The sequence below is a fragment of the Amblyomma maculatum genome, chromosome 10 (genome assembly GCF_055883805.1).
Source record: "Amblyomma maculatum isolate TAMU_Amacu chromosome 10, ASM5588380v1, whole genome shotgun sequence".
Lineage (NCBI taxonomy): Eukaryota > Metazoa > Arthropoda > Arachnida > Ixodida > Ixodidae > Amblyomma > Amblyomma maculatum.
This window is the reverse complement of record NC_139353.1, coordinates 179,725,143-179,746,123: the sequence shown is the minus strand read 5'-3', so window position 1 is coordinate 179,746,123 and position 20,981 is coordinate 179,725,143.

The window sequence follows — 20,981 nt, the reverse complement described above, 5'->3', positions numbered from 1 at the left end:
GCGGTAGCGGCAGTACCGATACACGTGGCCAGGTTGTCCGCAGTAGAAACAGAGTGGCCGGTTATCATAACTGCGCCACCTGTCAGTTCGGCGTGGTTGAAAGCGCCTGGAAGGCGCCCACTGAGGTCCATGGAAGAGTCGCGTCTCCTGACGGCTCGATGAGCTCGATGGGGCGTAGTCTGGAGGCGGGCGACGAAGGACTGCGGCATAGCTCTCATGTTGCTGCTCCTGGTAAGGTGCAGGAACGTCGGCCGTGAAGCTGACCGGTTGTGGAGCGTGGTATGGCTCCGAAATAGCTGCCGCGTTGTCGACGGGGTGAGACTGGTTACATGGTGCAGACGGTGATAAGGCATACCGAATTTCATTCCTGACGGTTTCCACGAGGGCCTGTGATGACTGAGCCTTCGTAGCCGTAATTCGCTGGATTTCCTCAAGGACAATTTCTCTAATGAGGTCTCGAAGAGCGGTCCTATCGGTTGCATTCAGCGCCGCCGCAGTCGTCGAAGCACAGTTAACGGGTCGGTTGTACTGGCGGCACCGGTCTTGTAGGGCTCGCTCTATAGCAGTAGCGTCCTTAACGAACTCTCTCACCGTTTTAGGTGGGTTGCGTACCAAGCCGGCAAACACCTGTTCTTTTACACCATGCATGAGATGCCGTAGCTTCCTTGGCTCACTCATATCAGGGTCGGCACGGCGAAAAAGGCGAGCCATGTCTTCCGCAAACATAGCCACGCTCTCATTTGGCTTCTGGATGCGCACTTCAAGCAGGCGCAGCGCATTGTCCCGTCGGTCAGTTCTCGCGAAAGTGTCGACCAGCTGGCAGCGGAAGTCATCCCATGTGGATAAGCTGGCCTCGTGGTTTTCAAACCACGTTCTAGCATTATCCTGAAGGGCAAAATAAACATTACAAAGCTTCTGGTCTGCGCTCCACTGGTTTATCTTGGCCACTCGCTCAAACTGGTCGAGCCAGTCCTCCACATCTTCAAACGCTTCCCCGCGAAAGCACTCTGGCACCTTGGTGTTCTGTAGAGTCACCGGCGTAGGGTTGGTATGTGCCATGGCTTGGGAGGTCTGAGGAACTTGGGCGTTTGAGGAGTCGTTCGGTAGATGACTGTACTCCGGCGCTAGGCCTAGAAGGCGGCGGCTAGCACGATGGACAGGCGTGTCGACGTTTGGGATCCGCTGTGGACTGCCGGAAGGAGTCCTATGCATACCCCAGCGCGTTCCACCAGTGTCACGTCTCGGTAGAACACCAAGGAGGACCTAGCGATAGATGGTTTGAATGGTAGACCAGAACAAGTCTTGCGTTCAAGCTTCTTTCACTTCCAGGCTCGCGCTTGTCGTCCCAGATGCCATCTTTTGCGTCGTCTTCTATATGCGTCAATATTATTAGTATTTAATAATTTTAATATTATTACCATTATTGTTCCTAATTGGTTCACAGGAAGGGAAAGGTGCAGTATCTGTCACATTTGTTTCTCTGGACACCTGAACCGCTTGCGCTGCCTCTGGGGGCGGTAGATGCTATTCGGAACAACCCGCTCTCTGCGCCTCTTCTGTCGTTTTCTCTTTTTCTGAGCCACCATACCGAGCAAACCCAAATGCCCAACCGCGCACGCTTGCTTCTGGAAGGTGGTAGTTGGAAGATGGCACGGCCGTGCACTGATTGGCCAGCAGATTGTGCACCTGACGCTTTCGCATGCCAAGGCACAAGTGGCGCAGCTACCTAATCGGACAGCTCTCTTATGCGTAAATCGACCCTACCAGCACCCTTAGAATCCCGAGTCTACTTCTTGGCACGACAGTAAAAAACCTTTTACATCCCTCGTCCCCAGCTCCCAGAATGCGGACATTTCTGAACCGCAAGTAAAAGTTTGAAATACTCTATGGTGAGGATTGAGTATATTGATATAATACGTGGTCCAATAAAACCCTGTGAATCGGACAGTGTGACTTTATTGCTAAAACAACAAGCGCTCATTGCGATCATTTATATAAAACTGGGCATAAATACATGGTTGTTTAGGCCTTGCAACACATTGTCTCTTCATGTGAGACGAAAACAAACCGGCCCTAGCCTTTGTCTGATGCAGCAAGGCGTCACTTCAAGTGAAATCGGTGACGTGTTATGAAATAATATGGCTCAATAGTTTGTTTAAAAGAGCCGAAAGTCAAAGCCAAACTTCTGCAATTCGGTCCCGTCCCGCTAAAAGGTGGGAGCAAGGTAACGGAATGGCTTCGTTTCAAACTGGAAACCAGATTTTTAACGATTAGAAGCGAGCACTGACACTTATCCGATCACGTATGCATACACGTGAGTGTGCGAGTGTTACTTGTGCAACAGCTAGAAAAATTAGAAACCACACTGTTGGGCTCATCAATACGAATTGGCAAAGTGTAGATAATCACTGCCAGTCGAGGAGGGTATGTGCCGACTATCTTAGGAGAAACGTTGCAAATAATTTAACGCGGCAGCTTTGCAGAATCCGACAGCCAAAAGCTCCGGCGTCAGCGTAAGTGAGCGAAAAATTAGATGGTTTCTTAGATCTCTTAAGAGGAGAATGCCAAATGTCCACCCTTCCTCTCATTTCCTTGCCTCTTATTGTTTGCCTATCACCGGCGTCCTTGCTCTGCTAAATTTAATGATAATTGTTTTACAGGAAAGGAAAGGCTGTCACACTTTCTCCGGCAAGTGTGTTTGGACGGTATGCTATCGCGCCTGTCGCTTGGCGTTCGTTGATGGGGCTGGAACAGGTACGTCACCGCCGCTTGCGGCGGGGGCTCGCCTGCCACCGAATGTTTATTGCACCCGCCACCGCTTCGGTGGTGGACGACGGCGGTTGTTGCGGCGCGTGTTTCTCTCCATTCTTCTTTTCTTTCTTCTATATTTTATCTACTACTGTACCGGAGTACCCGGGTTTAAACCCGACCTCGGCGGCACTCCCCTGAAGGGGTTAGGACAGGTAGGTCACTGCCACTTGCGGCGGGGGCTAGCCTGTTCGAATGTTTACCTGTTGTAGGCCGTCATTGCACCCGCCACATCGGTGGTGGACGACGGCTGTTGTTGCGGTGCGCGTCTTTATCTCTCTCTTCCTTTTCTTTCTTCTCTATTTTCTCTTCTGTCTGCATGAGGCAGCGGAGGTGGCTCGGCTACAGAACCAGTAGCAGGCTCGTGCATTTTCTTTTCTTTCTTCCTATACAGCCACAACAACAACGACCTCAGCGGCTGGGTTGCGATGAAGGCGAAACGAAGAGGCGTCCGTGTGCTGTGCGATGTCAGCGCCCGTTAAAGATCCCAAGGAGGTCAAAATTACTCCGTAGCCCTCGACTACGGCTCCTCTTTCTCTCTTTCCCCTTTCACTCCCACCTTCCTCCCTTTCTCTACGGCGCGGTTGAGGTGTCCACAAAAAACAAGTGAGACAGTTTTCGCGCCTTTCCCTTACTATAAATCAATCTTCTGCTTGCACGAGGCAGCGGAGGTGGCTCAGTTATAGAGCCAGTAGCAGGCCCGTGCATTTTCTATTCGGCGGCTGCTTTTCGATGGAGGCGAAACGAAGTGGCGTCCGTGTGCTGTGCGATGTCAGCGCACGGTAAAGTTCCCCAGGTGGTCGAAATTACTCCGCAGCCCTCCACTACGGCTCCCCTTTCTCGCTTTCCACTTTCACTCCCACCCTCCTCCCTTCCCTTACGGCGCGGTTTAGGTGTCCACAGAATACCAGTGAGGCAGTTACAGCGCCTTTCCCTTTCTATAAATTAGTCAATCAATCAAACAGATATAGCGCCTTGCCTTTCCTGTGACGCAATTTTTGGCATATTTACCTGCCCATCCTCCCCTTTTGGGAGCCAGACCGACCTCCATGGTGTCTAGATACTTATTTCGAGAAATTCTAGGAAAACAATCATACTTGGCGCAAGAAATACATTTGATTCGAAAATAGCAGGTGGCGTTGTAATTGATGCAGCTAGACAGTTTAAGTTAAATCTCAAAATAATTTGACATGATACTGAAGCAAATAGAAGGAATGTTCGACTTTACATGCAATCCAGTGATCCTCTCTTTGTTGCTGAGTTTTTCGTTCAGTTTTCTTCCGTTCAGCTGCGTCGCTAGTTTTGGAGCCTGTGATTTTATTTGCGTACTGGACTCACACCTGACATCCGCGGATCAAGGCAGGGTACGCCCTGCTATAATGCGAAGGAGTTGGGGAACCTTGTACGACCGCTCCAGCTATCCGACGCGTGGGTCGCTCTACACGGCGACGCTTTCGTGAACACAAGGGCACGAAGCCGGAGCGGGAGTCGCATTAACAGCGTGTATCGGCCTCCCACGCTAGTATTCTGCGAAGTGGTTACTCCACCTGTTGGTGTCGGGCACCTCAGCGACAACCGCTCGGTGGTTGTGTCGTTGAGGTGTGCGCCGCTTCGTCCGGACTCGTCTGGAACTTGGCGCACGGATCTTTCCGTCCTCCACGATTTCGTCAGTGTCCGCGATATCTGCCGAGACTTGATCAGTTCAGTTGGTATGATTGTAGATCTCAGTCTGAAGGTGTGAGATTCGTAGAAGATTGAATGGCGCGACATTTTGGTCCGCGCAGGTAAGCAAAGGCGGGCCCGCAACAGCATTTAACGATGTGCTACGCCGCATGATAATCGTTGGAAACGCTGACGAGTTGACGTTTGCGATGCGTTAGTATCTGGAAAGTCTTCACATGCGGTATTAGATTCCAGAAGGGGGATCGCGAGCATCGCGGATCGCTGCGGACATGCGTCTGCATGCTTACGATCAGTTCAGTTCAGTCGTTCAGTCGTGTTCGACTCTTAGTGACCCTATGGACCATATCACGCCACGCTTTCCGGTCTCTCACTATCTTCTTCACATCCCATAACTTCATCTGCAGCGCCTCGAGGATGCCATCTAACCATCGCGTTCGCTGCTTACCCCCTTCTCCGGTGACACTCAACCTTTCCCAACATCAAATCTCTCAGGCGACTCCTCTATTCTCATCAGATGACCAAAGTAGCTGAGCTTTAACTTTAGAAGTTGACCCTACAATGAGCAGGCAGGGTTTATGGTCGGCATTAACAACTACTTTGATCTTCTGGCCGTCCAAGGAACTCTCAGGATTCTCCGCCAGCACCACAATTCAAATGCGTCTATTCTTCGGCGGTCAGCCTTCTTCACAGTCCAACTCTCGCATCCATACATCAAAACTGGAAAGATCATAGCACGAGTTATACGGATCTTGGTTGGCAGTGTTGTCTCTGCTCTTTAATCGGCGGTCAATTCTAGCCATGGCTCTCTTTCCCAGAAGCAGGCGGCTCCTAATTTCATGGCTGCAGTCTCCTTCCGGGGTAAACTTGGACCCCAAGAGAAAATCTGTCACAGCTTCCACTTGTCATTTGATGCTCCAGGACTTGATGGGGCAAGACGTCATGATCTTTGTCATTTTAATGCTTACAATACGGCCGACTTAATGTAGGCGCGCAGCTGTCGGCACAAAAATGACAGACCTGCTCGCATCGAGGAAGTGTGCATGCAAGACGGGACAACGTCCATGGAGCCTGCAGATATTGAACGCGTTTTTCGAGGCTACTTCAAAGCGATCTTCGCGTCATAAGGCCTCTGCGAGCGCGAAGGATTTGAGAGAGTGACTGCAGACTTCTGCGGAACATTAATTACCCCACTCACCAGATGAGATGATTGAGACGCTGTGCGCCCCTGCAACGGATGAGGAAATTGTAAGCGTGTTTTGAAGTATGCGCCAAGCTTCGCCACCCGGACCAGATGGATTGGTTACGGGGTTCTAGTGCACTTTCTTTGAAGTCATTGGAAGACATCTGACGCGGCTTGTGAACATTTTCCTCGAAGAAGGTAAAAAGCCAGCATCCTTTTCTTCAAGCCGGATCGTACTAGTACCGAAGCACGCTGCGACGTTATCGGAAGCGGAGGCGTGGCGGCCGATTACTTTACTTAACACAGATTACAAGTTGGTCGCCTCCCTTTTAGTCAGATGCCTACGCCCCGTCCTACCATTTCTTGTCAGCGAGTATCAATCAATTGCAGTTCCAGGTCGTTCCATCTTTGCGTCACTCACGCTGACACGAGACGTGTTCGCTTATGCAAAAGAGAAGGCAGTAGACGGGATCCTTAGATCAGTCGAAGGCATTTGACAGAATCGAGCACGGCTACTTGTTTGCTGTCATCCGCTGCTTTGGCCTGCCTCCGGTATTTATCGACAGGATACGAGTTTTGTACAGCAATCTAAGTAGTGCACTTGTTCTGAACGGGTCAGTAGCTCCTCCTTTCGCCGTAACAAGGGCAGTTCGCCAGGGTTGCCCCTTGTCGCCTGCACGTTTTGTCCTGTCATCGGATTCGCTCTTAAAGAGAGTTGCCTGTGATCGGCACATCCGGGGCTTTCCGGTGACGGGGCAAGAAACGGTCGTGGCATCAACTTACGCTGACGATCTGTCCCTTTTCTTACGCGATTGCCCCAGCTTCGGCGCCTTTCTTGATGTTTTTGACACATATTCCAATCTGTCTGGAGCGCAGTTGAACGCGCGGGCCCTCTCCTAGTTTGTTTTCCATTTGTCGACGCGGTCCGTGTGCTGGGCGTCTTTTCCGAAGCGATCCGGCGTATCAAAGCGGTCGTGACAGGATGTGGTTGCGCGTTCCACACGTGCGATGTCGGAGGGCGCCCACTTTGCACTTTCCGTACAGACAAAAGTAGGGGTCGTAAAGACTAAGGCGTACGCCGACGCGCTCTACGTCTCACGCGTTGCGGTGATTCCGCGTCGAACGGCAGGCCACCTCGCCTCCCTGGCTGGGGTGTTTGTCTGGGATGGTGGGACAGCGCTTGTCGCGCGCCGTTTCCTTCACCTACCGCAAGAAAGGGGCGGCATCGAGCTGCCGTGCGCCAACACGGTGGGCCGAGTGCTCGCGTCGAAACTGGTCGCCACGCTGCTCAATCATCCGCTGTACCCGGGGCGGTCCCTGTTACAGTACTGGCTGAGCACAGCTCGCCAGGCCTTTACTGCAAACCGGCACCTGGGCCCACAGGCCGAAAGGCCTCACAGGCTCTACCAAACGGTAGCAGTCTTAAAGACAGCGGTCGACAGCGACCTGCCTGACCTCAAAGGTGCCCGCAAGGCAAGTCAGTGAAATGGTTGCCTCATCGCGTCCAAACCACGACGACCAGCTCCGTAACGGCCGTCGACAAGTGGCGTCGGTGGGCGGTGAGCCGTGTGCCTTCCGAGGTCCGCGATTTCGAGGGGCGCCAGCGATTGGGCGTGTTACCCACGCGAGAACGCCTGGCCATGTGGCATGTCGTGCCGAATTACCAATGCCCAAACTGCGGCAGCACGGAAAACATGAGGCACGCGTTCTTTGAATGCCCAGTTGCGCTGGTCATGTGGCGCTTAGTGAGAAGGATGTTCTCCATGCATGGTGGCCCTGGCGCCAGGCCACCACGCGGATGTTTTGCGCGACTAGTAGTCGCCTGTGTATATTTTGTGTTGTGGAAAAGGCGTTGCCTTGCTGAAGTCCGTAGACAACCAGCCAGAGCCATGTTCCCAGAGCTGCAGCGACTGCGTCTTCTATTGCAGAAGTATCTCTCTGATCAACTGGACAGAGATGGAGAGGCGCGGTTTCTGGAGCGCTGGCACACCCGTTTCTTCATTGTTCCGAACGGCAGTCTTGTTATGGCAGCTTTGCAATTGTAACCCCTCCCCCCCTTTGTTGCGTACCTCGAACCATGAGGAAGTGTATTGCCATATAAGATTGATTCATCTGTCATTACGTTTCTCATTTTAACTCCTTTTGAGCTTGTGTTCTCTAGGTATTGATAAACACGGAATAACTATCAATGTGTGATTGTTGCTAGTATCGCACCTTTCGTTGTCGTGCCCATGTACGTACTACAGTGCGTGTGTGTGTATATACAAGTTCCTATGTGTGTGGAAGACAATAAATTATCTCTACTTCTCCAAAGCAACTCTATCAGCTTCATTTATGTAAATCAAGAATTGTCAAACAAATCATTGACTACTGCGTGCGTCCCTGCGTGCTTCACGGTAGGAGCATCTCGTGATTTCGTCCCCATGGCGGCTTTAGATCCCAACCAGAAATAAAGCTTTTGGTATGCCTAAGTTGAATGCGAAACTAATTTGATGAGCTTTCGATAGTTTTGAGAGGTAAATAAAGCCATAGACGACCTCAACCCTGGAAAGTCTCCAGGGCCAGGCGGGATTGCAGCCGCCCTTTATAAGGCATTCAAAGATGATTTCGCCCAAGTTTTGACTCCATCATTTAGTGAGGTGTATGACAAGGATATGCTTCCCCCGTCTTTTCTAACAACGCATGCTGTTAGCATGCGCTGTAATACCAAAAAAATGTTGACGACTCTAAGCTTCAACAAGTTTCCGCTTACCGACCATTATCCTTGACGAACCCAGTTTATAACATCTGACGAAAAATCTAGCTAAAAGACTTCAAACTGTATTGGAAGAATTAGTAGGACCGCATCAGACCTGCAGACTTAAAGGCTGAGCCATATAGACTAATATCCACAAGGCACGGTCTATGCTGGAGTGTTGCGACGCCTTGCATGATAGCGTTGCCATGCTCCAGATTAACCTACAGACAGCCCTCGATAAGGGGCCGCATGATGTCTTGTCAGTTTTAGAGCTTGCAAATGTGGGCTCAGTTATTTGCAAGGAAGCCGCAATGGCATACAGAGGGAGCACTACGTACCTGATAGTAAATAAGAGGATGAGTGAGCGCATCCAAGTGCAGCGCTCTGTACGTTAAGGCTGCCCCCTATCGCCATTGCTTTTCTGCTTGTATGTTGAACCATTTTGTCTGAGCATTATCGAGAGCAGCAGTGCCCGAGGTTTTCGTTTGCATGCAGCACAGGTCTGTATAATCGCGTATGCCAATGACATTGCCGTCTTCTGTACCGACAACGAAAGCAATCGCAGTGTTGTCAAATTGGTGAACGACTTTTGTTTTACGAGTGGTAGTGCTGTGAACTGGTATAAGTGTCAGGGTTTCTGGCATTGAGAGTTACCCACAACCCCTACGAGTTTCGTGAAAATTCCTTGGGTAGCAACACCAGGGAAGTATTTAGGAGTGCCATTGGAAAACTGCTGAGACAGTGAGTCATATTGGAACCAGCAGGTTTAAGAAGTACGTGAAAAGGCCGAGAGACTAAAAGGATTCGGATGGTCTGTTTGCACCTGCCAAGATTTGTAATTTATTTCTCGTTACCAAGATATGGTGCGTGTTACAAGTACTGAATTGTTCTCGTGTGAATGTGCAGATATTCCACCATGTATTCGCCGTTTTTCTGTCGGAAAACACATTAGCGCACCCGCCGAACCAGCGTGTTTCATCGCGTCCGCTTTGGAGGAGTAGGTTTAGCACATTTGTATTTGCGCCAAGCGGTTAGCCGTTTTATGTTCTTTCGTGATACGAAATATCCATTGTTAAGAACTGTGTGTCAGGTTAGGTTGAACAAAGCGCTACGAAATTTAGTGTTAAGTTCGGTGAGCATGCAAGGGAGGATTTTCGGAATCCTTAAGAAGCGTGTTTGTCATGTCGTGTATTGCAAATCCGTTGTTTGTTTGATGGTTTGGTTTAGTTTTGAGGATTTAACGTCCTAAAGCAACTCAGGCTATGAGAGATGCCGTAGTGGAGGACTCTGGAAATTTGGACCACCTGGGGTTCTTTTGTTCAAATATATATCAACTGTGACGCGAAAGAATCTTTACCAGGACTTGTGCGATGTCTTTCTCCCGATCCCATTGTACAGATAGTTGTAATGTGCAGGTCCATGTAAGTCAGTCCTTAAACGAGCAATAAATATGGCTCTATCACGGGGAGCAAAAACGTTTTTTTTTTCGAGCTCCATAGCAATACACTATAAGTTAAGACTTATTTAGAAATAAAGTTTTTTTTTTTTTTGTACCTTGGAGAAATCACTGTTTCATATGCCGCAGACCGCAAACTATTAAACACGTTTCCTTAAACTGTTGGGATGCGTTTTTCTTCAAAGACATTCTACAAAGAACAATTAAAAAGACCTACCCTTGGATGCACTCGGAATTCAATTTTTACTAATTGAAGATGATGATGGGCTACCGCTGGACATGATCATGTTATTGGGCCTGCAGAGTATCTGGCGATCCAGAATTGCTTTTAGGCATGCAGACGTTGATGCGAGGAAAATACGGCAGTATTTTTACGAAGTCATTGGGAGTGTTATTGAAGTTTTCAAGACACAAGGTGAAGTGCGTGAGTGGATTTCGAGAATGGAAGTGTTGCTGCTAATGGGGGGCCTGATTTGTAATGGATCACGCAGACAAATGTCGTTGTTTCAACCCATGTTCTGTGTTTGTGGAGTAATGTTCTTTGTGTGTAAAACCTGATAATAAATTTGGCAATAAAGAAAAAAAATCGGCGTGGCCGAGTGATTAGCGTAAAAAGCTTACGGAGTAAGAGGTAGCAAGTTCAAAGAGCGCTAGTGGTGCAGTTTGTTTTCCCTAGTTTTGATTTGTTTTTATTCTTGTAATGTTTTTTAACGTAGCTGAGATGCTTCGTTAGTTTTTAGCTTTTACTTTTTATCTGAGGCGAATTTTTTTTTTCTCCGGGCGACTACTGCCACCAGTGCGGCGCGTGCCAATATGCCGCGTCCGAGTACACCCAGTCTCCAGCGTCATACTGGGCCCATTATCAGGTATGGCACTGGGGCGCTGGGACCCAGCGGAACTGGGATTTGCAATATAGATACTTTCCCCTACGGGGGCTAGGGGACCTTTCTCGCGCACTGTCCTATAGTTGCGATTTGGCGACGCAAAGCGGGCCCTGTACATCGACAGGGACCTGAACCGACGGCTTGATGGTCCAACATCTCTGCTGGGTAGACATGTCTTGGTTTCTTGAGACGTTTACCGAGGTGGCGCCATGAGGCGTCGACGGGCAGCGGCGAAGGACGTGGCCGGCTTCGCCAAAATGGAAACCGCCCGGGCGGTTATGATATGTCCTCCAGGCGTCGCATTTCCTGGGGCTTGAGGGTCGTACGTAGGCCTGGCGGGCTGCGCCTAAGGCGCGTCTTTCAGGAGCACCTTGTTCTTGTTGAAGGAGCTTGGAGCATCCCGCCAGAAAGCAGGTCGTCATAACACAGCAACATAGTTAATTGCTGCTTGTCCTTGTGTCAGAGATGTCGAAGCCGTCGCATGAGGAAGCCCTGGTGCCTGATGGACTTCTCCGCGGACAACGCCTGCGAGCGAATCCACTTCAGGTTTCATAGGCGATGGTAGGAGTCGGAGCAGTCTTCATGGACGACATCCCGGATGAGTTTTCGAAGGCTACCTTCGCTTGTAGGTGCAGCGTCAAAATGGCTTAAGTAATCGTGTGAAGTGACCGGTTTGCACTGGCGCATTCTGGTGTGCAACGTCTTTTCAGTTGTTGCTGCTTCCTGGCAGTACATCGCCGTAGTCTTTGGGCTGGCATAGAAGACCTGAAAATAGTTCTTTCACACCGCGCACGAGCAGGTAAAATTTGGTGTCTTCGTTCATGTTGGGACCGGCGCGATGGAAGTGACGCTCCATTTCTTCAACGTAAGCCAGAACCGATTCATTAGGGAGCTGAATTGTATTACGTAAGCAATGTTATGCGAGGTTTCAGCCCGTCGCTTAAACCGGGCCGGTAGCCACGTTCGACCTTTAGAGCGACCACAGATGGGGCCCCTCTTTGCACTGTCGGGTAAACTCGGTCGGTAGCCACGCCACGCCGCAGAAGAAAGAGAAGCTACGTCGGCTCTGCTTACGCATCCTACCGGGTTTAACTAAAGCTAAACCCCAGCTAATTCTATTTGATTGAAGTAGGAAATTGGCTCTTTCTTTTCTCAGTGTACTCGTGAAAGCCTTCAAAAATTTCCGTCTTGAATATGTTTTAATCTTTCAAATACGAATTATGATTCTCAAACTATATTTGGGCAGATCCCAGGAGTTCAAAATAGACTTGCCTTAGTCTGGCTTTGTTTTCCAGGGGTTGAACGTCGTCATGCGTTCGAACTGGTCAAGGCAGTCTTGCACATCTTCTGTGGGCTGTCCTTGTAAGAGTGGGGATCCCGGGGCTGCAAGACAAACGGTACTGAAACCTCGGTCATTGTCAACGTTGAGGCTTTATTCCGGAGTCGGACTGGGTATGGTAACAGACCGTGTTCGGGTTGGAGCCCTTGAAGTCGGCGGCTGATTCGGTCACCTAGTGGCTGGCCCGCTACGGCGGCAGGAATAGGGCTGTGGTCGATTGAAGGGGGGACTGGAACACGAAGGCACCACCTCTATCAGATGTAACGTAGTGGTGACAAGGTCATAGACACCAAAAGAGGAGAGTGACGTAATATCGCTGGAATCAACTCTTTATATGGCTGACTTACGCCCGCAAAAGAACTTAGCAATTCAGCGGCGGCGATAACAGCAAATGGTATTTTTAACACCCAATACAGTTTTAGTCTTATGAGCGTATTGTAGGCTAATAGTTTGCAGCGGCTAGATGCACCCCTATGTTTATGGCGAAGAAAACCAAGTTTACGCAAAGCTGAGGATTTACGGGGTCTATATGGTCATTCCATCTTAGGTGCGAGTTTACTACAAAGCCAAGGTTCTTATATCTTGGCACTTTTTTAACTCAACCCCATTAGTACAATAGTTTAGGAAAAACGGATTTTTTTACTGTTATCCCTAAGAACACAATTGTCTTAGTATTTACTGCTGGAATACTGCTGTGCCCGGTAGTTTAAAACACTTTCTCCTGCCTTTATAGAAAAATGACACTGCGGCGAGGAGAAATCTTTCGACGGCTTGCACATAGTCTGGACATGGCAATATTTCGAGAACCTTCCCCCAAACCCAAACTACCCCGTGAGGACTATGAGAAGCTCTGCTGAGCTGCGCTGACCTTGCGAGCTCGCAGACCGTGGTAGACCGGGCCCGAGACATGGTGGTCGTCAATGGTTTCCTGAATTTAGATGCTTCCCTATTGATTGTGAGAGTTGGTCCCAGCCGCCGCAAACTTCCTCGGTGAAGTATTCTTTTAATGCTTTTCAGAGAGACAGACACTGATGCATCAGCTATTAAAGCGCAGACTAAGCGTTTTCCTACTTTTTTAAATATAAACTGATTTATGGACTGATGACACCTCTCACATCGGTTCCGAACAAGGACATTGATTTTCGCTAATCTCCGGCACAATGGCACCATGTGTGGCTCTAAAACGTCGGAAGCTGAACACCACACTTCAGTCGATGTCTAGTTCGCCTATGGCTTGTTTGAACGCCCACGAACTTTCCTAAACTGCGTCGCCAGCTCTAATCCTCGCTGCGCAAAGCGCTATACCTACTAAGGCGGTGGCGTCAGCCCGCAGCTCCAGAGTAGCAGTGCGAGTTCAAGAAGAGATTCTAGAGTCCCATGATTACAACTGAAGGGACTGGACCCACAATCCCAGAGTGCTGCTCGCTCCCTGACCTTCTTTGGGCATGCCGAAGCAGAAAATATTGAAAAATAAAATGCAGAATCAATTAAGGCACTCTTACCTTCGTATACGAAGTTGGCGCGAAATTATTCCTCGGAATGGCGCGCAGTCACTTCTCGGAAGTTTCTTTGTACTTTGGAAAAGAAAACACTTGAACTTTCTCCTGACCACTATAGCTGCTGGAGCAACCCGGCAAGCAGCACTTGTTCGCCACCGAATTTGTTCGGAATCATGAATAAACTCAAGAAAGCAGTAATCACAAGCGATTTTGGCAAGCGCACAACGCTGGTCACGTTGCATGTGGCTGCGAAGCAGCCTCCACGCACCGTCGGCGAAGGCAGCGAAGCGCACGCCGGCGCTTCAGCAAACTGACCAATCCCGAGGCAGCACGTCACGGTGGCCCGAGAGGTCAAATCAGCGATCGCGCTGAACCATCGCTTCAAATCTGTAGTGGTACGAAGGCGACTCGACACTAAGGGACTGGCGCCGGGCTAGTGGGAATTTGTGGGCCCCTTTCAACTTGTATCTCGTCAATAATTTCCTTCAGTGCGGCGCTGTCTTGCGGAGTAGCAGCGCGGCTTGTGAAGGGGTGTTAGTAGGAAAAGCTTGACGTTCGGTTGAGCGGAACCCTGGCTTCTTGCCCGGGTACAATCCAGACCGTCGGCTGCTGCATTTTGATGGAGGAGAAACGAAAAGTCATCAGTGTCCTGTGCGGTTTCAGTGCGCGTTAAAGATGATCAGGTGGTCGAAATTTCTCGTAGCCTTCTACTACGGTGCATCTACACCTCTTTCCGCTGTCACTCCTACCTTCCTATCTACCTTTACGGTGCGATTCGCGTGTCCACAAGAAAGACCTGAGAAATACCTGTGTGTGTGTGTGCGCGCCTTCCCTGTCCTGTAAAGCAACTGTTCTTTATTTTTGTCTCTAGCGCGCACAGAGAGCAAAGATCACATGCTGATAAAAACTTGCATAGCCTTACTGCGGGTTTTTAATATTGCATTGCGCATAGCTAGAAATATAATACGAGAAAGGATGGGGAAATTTAGGTGTTACGAGGAGAAGGGATGGGCCGTAAGAGAAAACTAGAGGACTGAAAAAATTTTGAATACAGAAAAAAAGAACATTTTCTCCGTAACATTTGACACTCCTCGAATATGGTGTTGCTCTGGTAAACATTTACGATTTATCTTGTTTGCGAATAGTGGATGCTTGCGGAAAAGGATGGTAGCTTTCAGAAAAATAACTTTTTCGAAAATAATCATGCGTGCAATGAGAAGCGAAATGCCTCAAAGATAACAAATTACAGTAGGCTAGGCTTGCCTGGAAATTTTGAGCATAATCTGAATATAGAGGCATACATATACGCCAGTTTTTTTTAAAGTAACAAGTATCTTTTAGCATGAACCGTTTTATACGCGATCTGTGTATGAAGAAGTTGAATGCAACCTGCTTCTTGCCTCGTTGTGGCAAGGTTGTAGATATGAGGCGAACAGCCGGTTGATTCTAGTAGTGGAGACTTGATTAGTGGCGGGCTTCTTGCCTGCGTGCTTCACGTTAGGGGCATCCCGTGGTTCTGTCACCGTGGGGCCTTCAGCGCCGTAGAACCCTTCGGAGACTCCGGTCTTCGACATAGAAGTCCCTGCGGGTACCAGTCACGAGACAGTCGTCGAAGCGACGGTGTCAATAGTGTGTTTAAGAGCATGGCATCTGTCTCTAATCGTTGACGCCGGCTGCGTCATCATCGGCAGCGAGCGCATACCAATCGTCCTTGTTGGGCCTCAAGTTGCCACCGTGGACTGCCTTTTTCTACCGTATTACGTTTCAGCCGAATAGCTTATACATGCCCTGAGCCAGCATGGCAAAGTCCTGTCTGTCACTGCGGGCCAGATGGGCTCCCGTAAGGGTGCTCTCACGGGACGCGGTATGTTCGGATGGAGATGTCTGCGTCATCACCAATACCCAAATACCTTCGCGTCGCTGGGCATCGCGTAGCCTTTGACTACAAAGGTATGCAGCGTGTTTGACGGTGATGTGGCTCCTCGGAGCACTTTCGGGTGCAGTGTTCAGCGCCTTTTTGTGGAAGCTGTGGTATCCACAGTCACCAAGGCGAAGGCTGCGCCCTGCCCTGCCGACGCTGCAGTGATGACCACCCGACGGTGACGTGCCCGGTGCGCCGTTCCTACTCGGCCGCAGCGACAAGTGCGTTTCCTCCGCTTACACCCATGAAGCCTACAGTGTCGGCCCCATCTGCCAAGTGTCGGCTAAAGGCAACGAGGAAGTACAAATAGACTCTGTGGAGGACATGTATACGACTTGTCCACCCCAGCCTGAGATTGCTTGCGCGAACGCGGCTAACACCGCGGTGGTTCCCCAATCATCTTGTTTTCCTGCCATATCGTCAGTGGATCCTCATTGCACGTCTAGTTTGCGGCGTCCAGGCCAAGCATGGAGTTCGCGGAAAGGAGATGGAGGTGGGATTAAGGCTTTGGCTCCACCGAAAACCCGCGGTGCTCGCGGAACGCAGGCTGGTCGTACTATGAAGCTGGCGGCGACGCCGGCCACTGCTGGAATTTCTAAGATTCGCGGAGCCTTGGAGGAGCAAATGGGGCGCGTGAAAAAACCACCGGCATTACGAAAAGACAAAGGATTCATCTGAGGTTGTGAGCCAAAAACAGGATGTGGACGATTCCCAGCAGCTCTTTCAGCCTTGGTGTCGGACACTCCCCGTCGCTTTCAACGCTCAGTGAGTGTGATATGGACATTGAGCTACAGCGAGAAGAGAATAAGTGCTGTGTTTCGTCACCGACCTCAGGATCGGATGCGGCACAAGGTCGCCCGGAGGCGTGTTTTGGTTTGCTCGGTACGGTGGCTCCGCAAGAAAGAAAATGACAGAAGAGATGGAGAAAGCGGGCTAATATTATTATTATTATGTTCATAAAATTATTTATTAAATATAATAGTATTACCATTATTGTTCTTAATTGGTTCACAGGAAGAGAAAGGTGCAGTATCTGTCACATTTGTTTCTCTGGACACCTGAACCGCTTGCGCTGCCTCTGGGGGCGGTAGATGCTAGTCGGAACAACCCGTTTTCTGCGTCTCTTCTGTCGTTTTCTCTCTTTCGGGGCCACCATACTGAGCAAACCCAAATGCCCAACCGTGCACGCTTGCTTCTGGAAGGTGGTAGTTGGAAGATGGCACGGCAGTGCACTGATTGGACAGCAGATCGTGCACGTGACGTTTACGCATGCAAAGGCACAAGTGGCGCAGCTAGCTAATCGGACAGCTCTCTTAATGCGTAAATCGACCCCACTAGCACCCTTAGAATCCCGAGTCTACTTCTTGGCAAGACAGTAAAAAAAACCTTGCACTTCCCTTGTTCACAGCTCCCAGAATGCGGATATTTCTGAACCGCAAGTAAAAGTTTGAAATACTTTATGGTGAGGATTGAGTATATTGATATTGTTACGGGGTAGTTCAGCTTGTAGCAGAGAGCGGACACCGAAGACAAGGCTTTTAAACAGACGTTCTCTGTAGGTAGCAGCCGACGCTGTTGAACGTCGTCTTCTCTCCAAAAACTCACGTGAGGCTTCTTCTTCTTTCCTTATGCGTTGCACCGCCTAATGTGACAATATATTACGTGGTCCAATAAAACCCTGTGAATCGAACAGTGTGACTTTATTGCTAAAACAACAAACGCTCAATGGGAGCATTGATATAAAACTGGGCATAAATACATGATTGTCTGGGCATTGCAACACGTTGTCCTTTCATGTGAGGCGAAAACAAACCGGCCCTAACCTTTGTCTGATGCAGCAAGGCGTCACTTTAAGTGAAATCGGTGACGTGTCATGAAATAATATGGCTGAAGAGTTTGCGCTCTAATTTTAGAAGAACCAAAAGTCAAAGCCAAACTTCTGCAATTTGGTCCCGCTCCGCTAATAGGTGGTCTGACTGTAACGGAATGGCTTCGTTTCAAACTGGAAACCACATTTTTAACGATGAGAAGCGAGCACTGACACGTATGCATGCACGTGAGTATCCTTGTGTTAATTGTGCAACAGCTAGAAAAATTAGAAACCACACTGTTGGGCTCATCAATACGAATTCGCAAAGTGTCGATAATCACGGCCAGTCGAGGAGGGTATGTGCCGACTATCTTACGAGAAACGTTGGAAATAAATTAACAGGGCAGCTTTACAGAATCCGACAGCCAAAAGCTCCGGCGTCAGCGTAAGTGAGCAAAAAATTAGATGATTTCTTAGATGTCCCTTAAGAGGAGAATGCCAAAAGTCTACCCTTCCTCTCCTTTCCTTGCCTCTCATTGTTTGCCTATTACCGACTTCGTTGCTGTGCTAAATTTAATGATAATTGTTTTACAGGAAAGGAAAGGTTGTTACACTTTCTCCGGCAAGTGTGTTTGGACGGTATGCCATCGCGCATGTCGCTTGGCGTTCGTTGATGGGGCTGGGACAAGTATGTCACTGCCGCTTGCGGCGGGGGTTTGCCTGCCACCGAATGTTTATCTGTTGTAGGCCGTCATTGAACCCGCCACCGCTTCGGTTGTGGACGACGGCTGTTGTCAACGCCTATAGGAGGCGTTGCTGTTGTTGCGGCGCGGGTCTTTCTCTCCCTCTTCTTTTCGTACTTCTATATTTTCTTCTTTCCACTTTAACTCCCATCTTCCTCCCTTCCCTTACGGCGCGATTCAGGTGTCTCTACTACTATCTCTACTACTGTACCGGAGTACCCGGGTTTGAACCCGACCTCGGCGGCACTCCCCTGGTGGGGTTAGGACAGGTAGGTCAATGCCACTCGCGGCGGGGGCTAGCCTGTTAGAAGTTTTACCTGTTGTAGGCCGTCATTGCACCCGCCACATCTTCGGTGGTGGACGACGGCTGTTGTTGCGGCGCGCGTCTTTATCTCCCTCTTCCTTTCTTTCTTCTCTATTTTCTCTTCTGTCTGCACGAGGCAGCGGAGGTGGCTCGGCTACAGAACCAGTAGCAGGCCCGTGCATTTTCTTTTCTTTCTTCCTATGCTGCCACAACAACAACACAACCTCGGCGGCTGGGTTTCGATGAAGGCGAAACGAAGATGCGTCCGTGTGCTGTGCGATGTCAGTGCCCGTTAAACATCCCCAGGTGGTCGAAATTACTCCGTAGCCCTCAACTACGGCTCCTCTTTCTCTCTTTCCCCTTTCACTCCCACCTTCCTTCCTTTCTCTACGGCACGGTTTAGGTGTCCACAGAAAACAAGTGATAGAGTTACCGCGCCTTTCCCTTACTATTAAATCAATCTTCTGTCTGCACGAGGCAGCGGAGGTGGCTCAGTTACAGAGCCAGTAGCAGGCCCGTGCATTTTCTTTTGTCTTCTTACAGCCACAACAACAACAACGTTCGTTAGCACGTGTTCAAGTGTGGCATTATAGATGACAGAAACGCTAGACAATAACTAACCTCGTGGAATCTCGCGGAATAGGACAGACCTCGGACACAAATCTCGGGCGCAACTCTCGGGCTGTCTGTGGCGATGTGGGAGCTCCCCTCTACACCTGGCGCCTAGCCGAGTGTCCTCCAGGACCCCTACTGTGGGAAATCAAAGTACTCCCCAGATGGGGCTGGGACAGGTGGGTCACCGCCGCTTGCGGCGGGTGCCAGCCTGCCACAGAATTTTTATCTGTTGTAGGCCGTCATTGCACCCGCCACCGTTTCGGTGGTGGACGACGGCTGTTTTTGCAGCGTGCGTCTTTCTGTCCCTCTTCCTTTTCTTTCTTCTCTATTTTGTCTTCTGTCTGCACGAGGCAGCGGAGGTGGCTCAGCTACAGAGCCAGTAGCAGGTGCGTGCATTTGCTTTTCCTTCTTCCTACAGCCACAACAACAACAACAACAACAACAGTTTTACCAAACCAAAAACTTGCATGGTATTTTGTTCTTTGAGCATCGAAAAGCTTTCGCTTAAAACATTGTGGGGCGTGGCCCTTGCAGTGGTTATTTTTGGTTAGGAATTGCGGGTATTCGTTGGCAGTCATGCGAATACAATGTCGTGAAACTATGAAGTTTTCTGTGAAAAAAATCAGGCTCTTCATTTTGCAGGTTTTCTCTCATCAGTGTGTTTTCTATGTTGTTTTTTGCGCCGTTGCACCTCGTCGAGAAAACTTAATAAACGAAAGGCTATTGAGGCATCCTCGCACCGGTACCCGCGTGGCCCGAAGGGGAGAAGCGGGTGAGTGAAGATAGTGATCTAAAGAAAGTAAAGACGCTTGATTCTACAACCCATGAGGGTGCACGGCGAAACGTCAGGGGCGAGTGGCGCGCCACGTGTCTGGGCAGCGCCGCACATTGCGAGGAGAGTTTCTTCTATGTTTGCCGCAAGATGGTTCTGCACGTGCGCAGAGCGCAGAAGAAATGTAGCGGAAACGTACTTCGCTACTCGTGTAATTGCGACTTCTGTAAGTAACATGCTCATAATTACCGATATACACCGCAGTATAACGTTCTACGGCACGTTTCTAAGGCAACACCGCATTCACTAGAAGCGCTTTTGTACCGCTTTCAAGCGTCGAACTCGTGGCTGAGTGGGGGGATTCCACTTCCGGCGGCCACAGCGTACGGACGTGTAATGACGGGCTCCGCAGGAGCGGCTTCAGCGGCCATGTCTGGCCGCGGTAACAGGCTATGGAACAGGGTAATGACTACCAGGTTGTTCTGCCAAGTCTTCCAACAGAGCGTTTTGTGTTAAACACAGTTTTGTTGCACGCGGATATCAGGGCCCGCCCGTACCGGGTGGAAGATTTCCGAGACGCGTTGGCTCAGCGTTCGCTGCTCTATGACGTTATCGCTATGGGGGCGTATCGCATGAGCCACGTCTGGGCCATCACTATGAAAGACGTGGATGCTGTGAAGAAGATTGCTGGAGTGGGTGAGTTGTGTGTGAAGCAACGTCGCTGCCTCGTTATTGATCCGGCCAAGCAGGATGTGATGCTGAAGCTCCGCTAGTTGCTTCACAACGTTCCGGGTGAAGATGTGCGTGTGGCCTTCGCGCCGTATAGAAAGGTTTCCGAAGTGGCCAGGTAGCGCTGGCGCGTGCATGGCATATCGGATAAGGGTTCAACTACCAGGATTGTCACCTTGAAGATGAAAGTGGAGGTCAAACTGGACGACTTGCCGCACCAGCTGAACGTCGGTGGTGAGTTGGCGCTCGTCGTAGTGCCTGGAAGGCCTCCGTTATGTCTCCGGTGTCGAAGTGCCGGCCACATTCGCCGAGAATGTAAGGTTCCGCGTTGTGGTGCATGCCGTCGTTTTGGCCACGAAGAAGGGCAGCGTTCTCGCGGCTACGCGAGCATCGCTGGTCCTGGGAACAGCGAAGATTCTTCCGAACATCTGATGGATGAGGCGGACGCGGAAGAGGCAGCCAAAACAACCGGGCAACCGGCAAGGAATGATGGGCCGATGT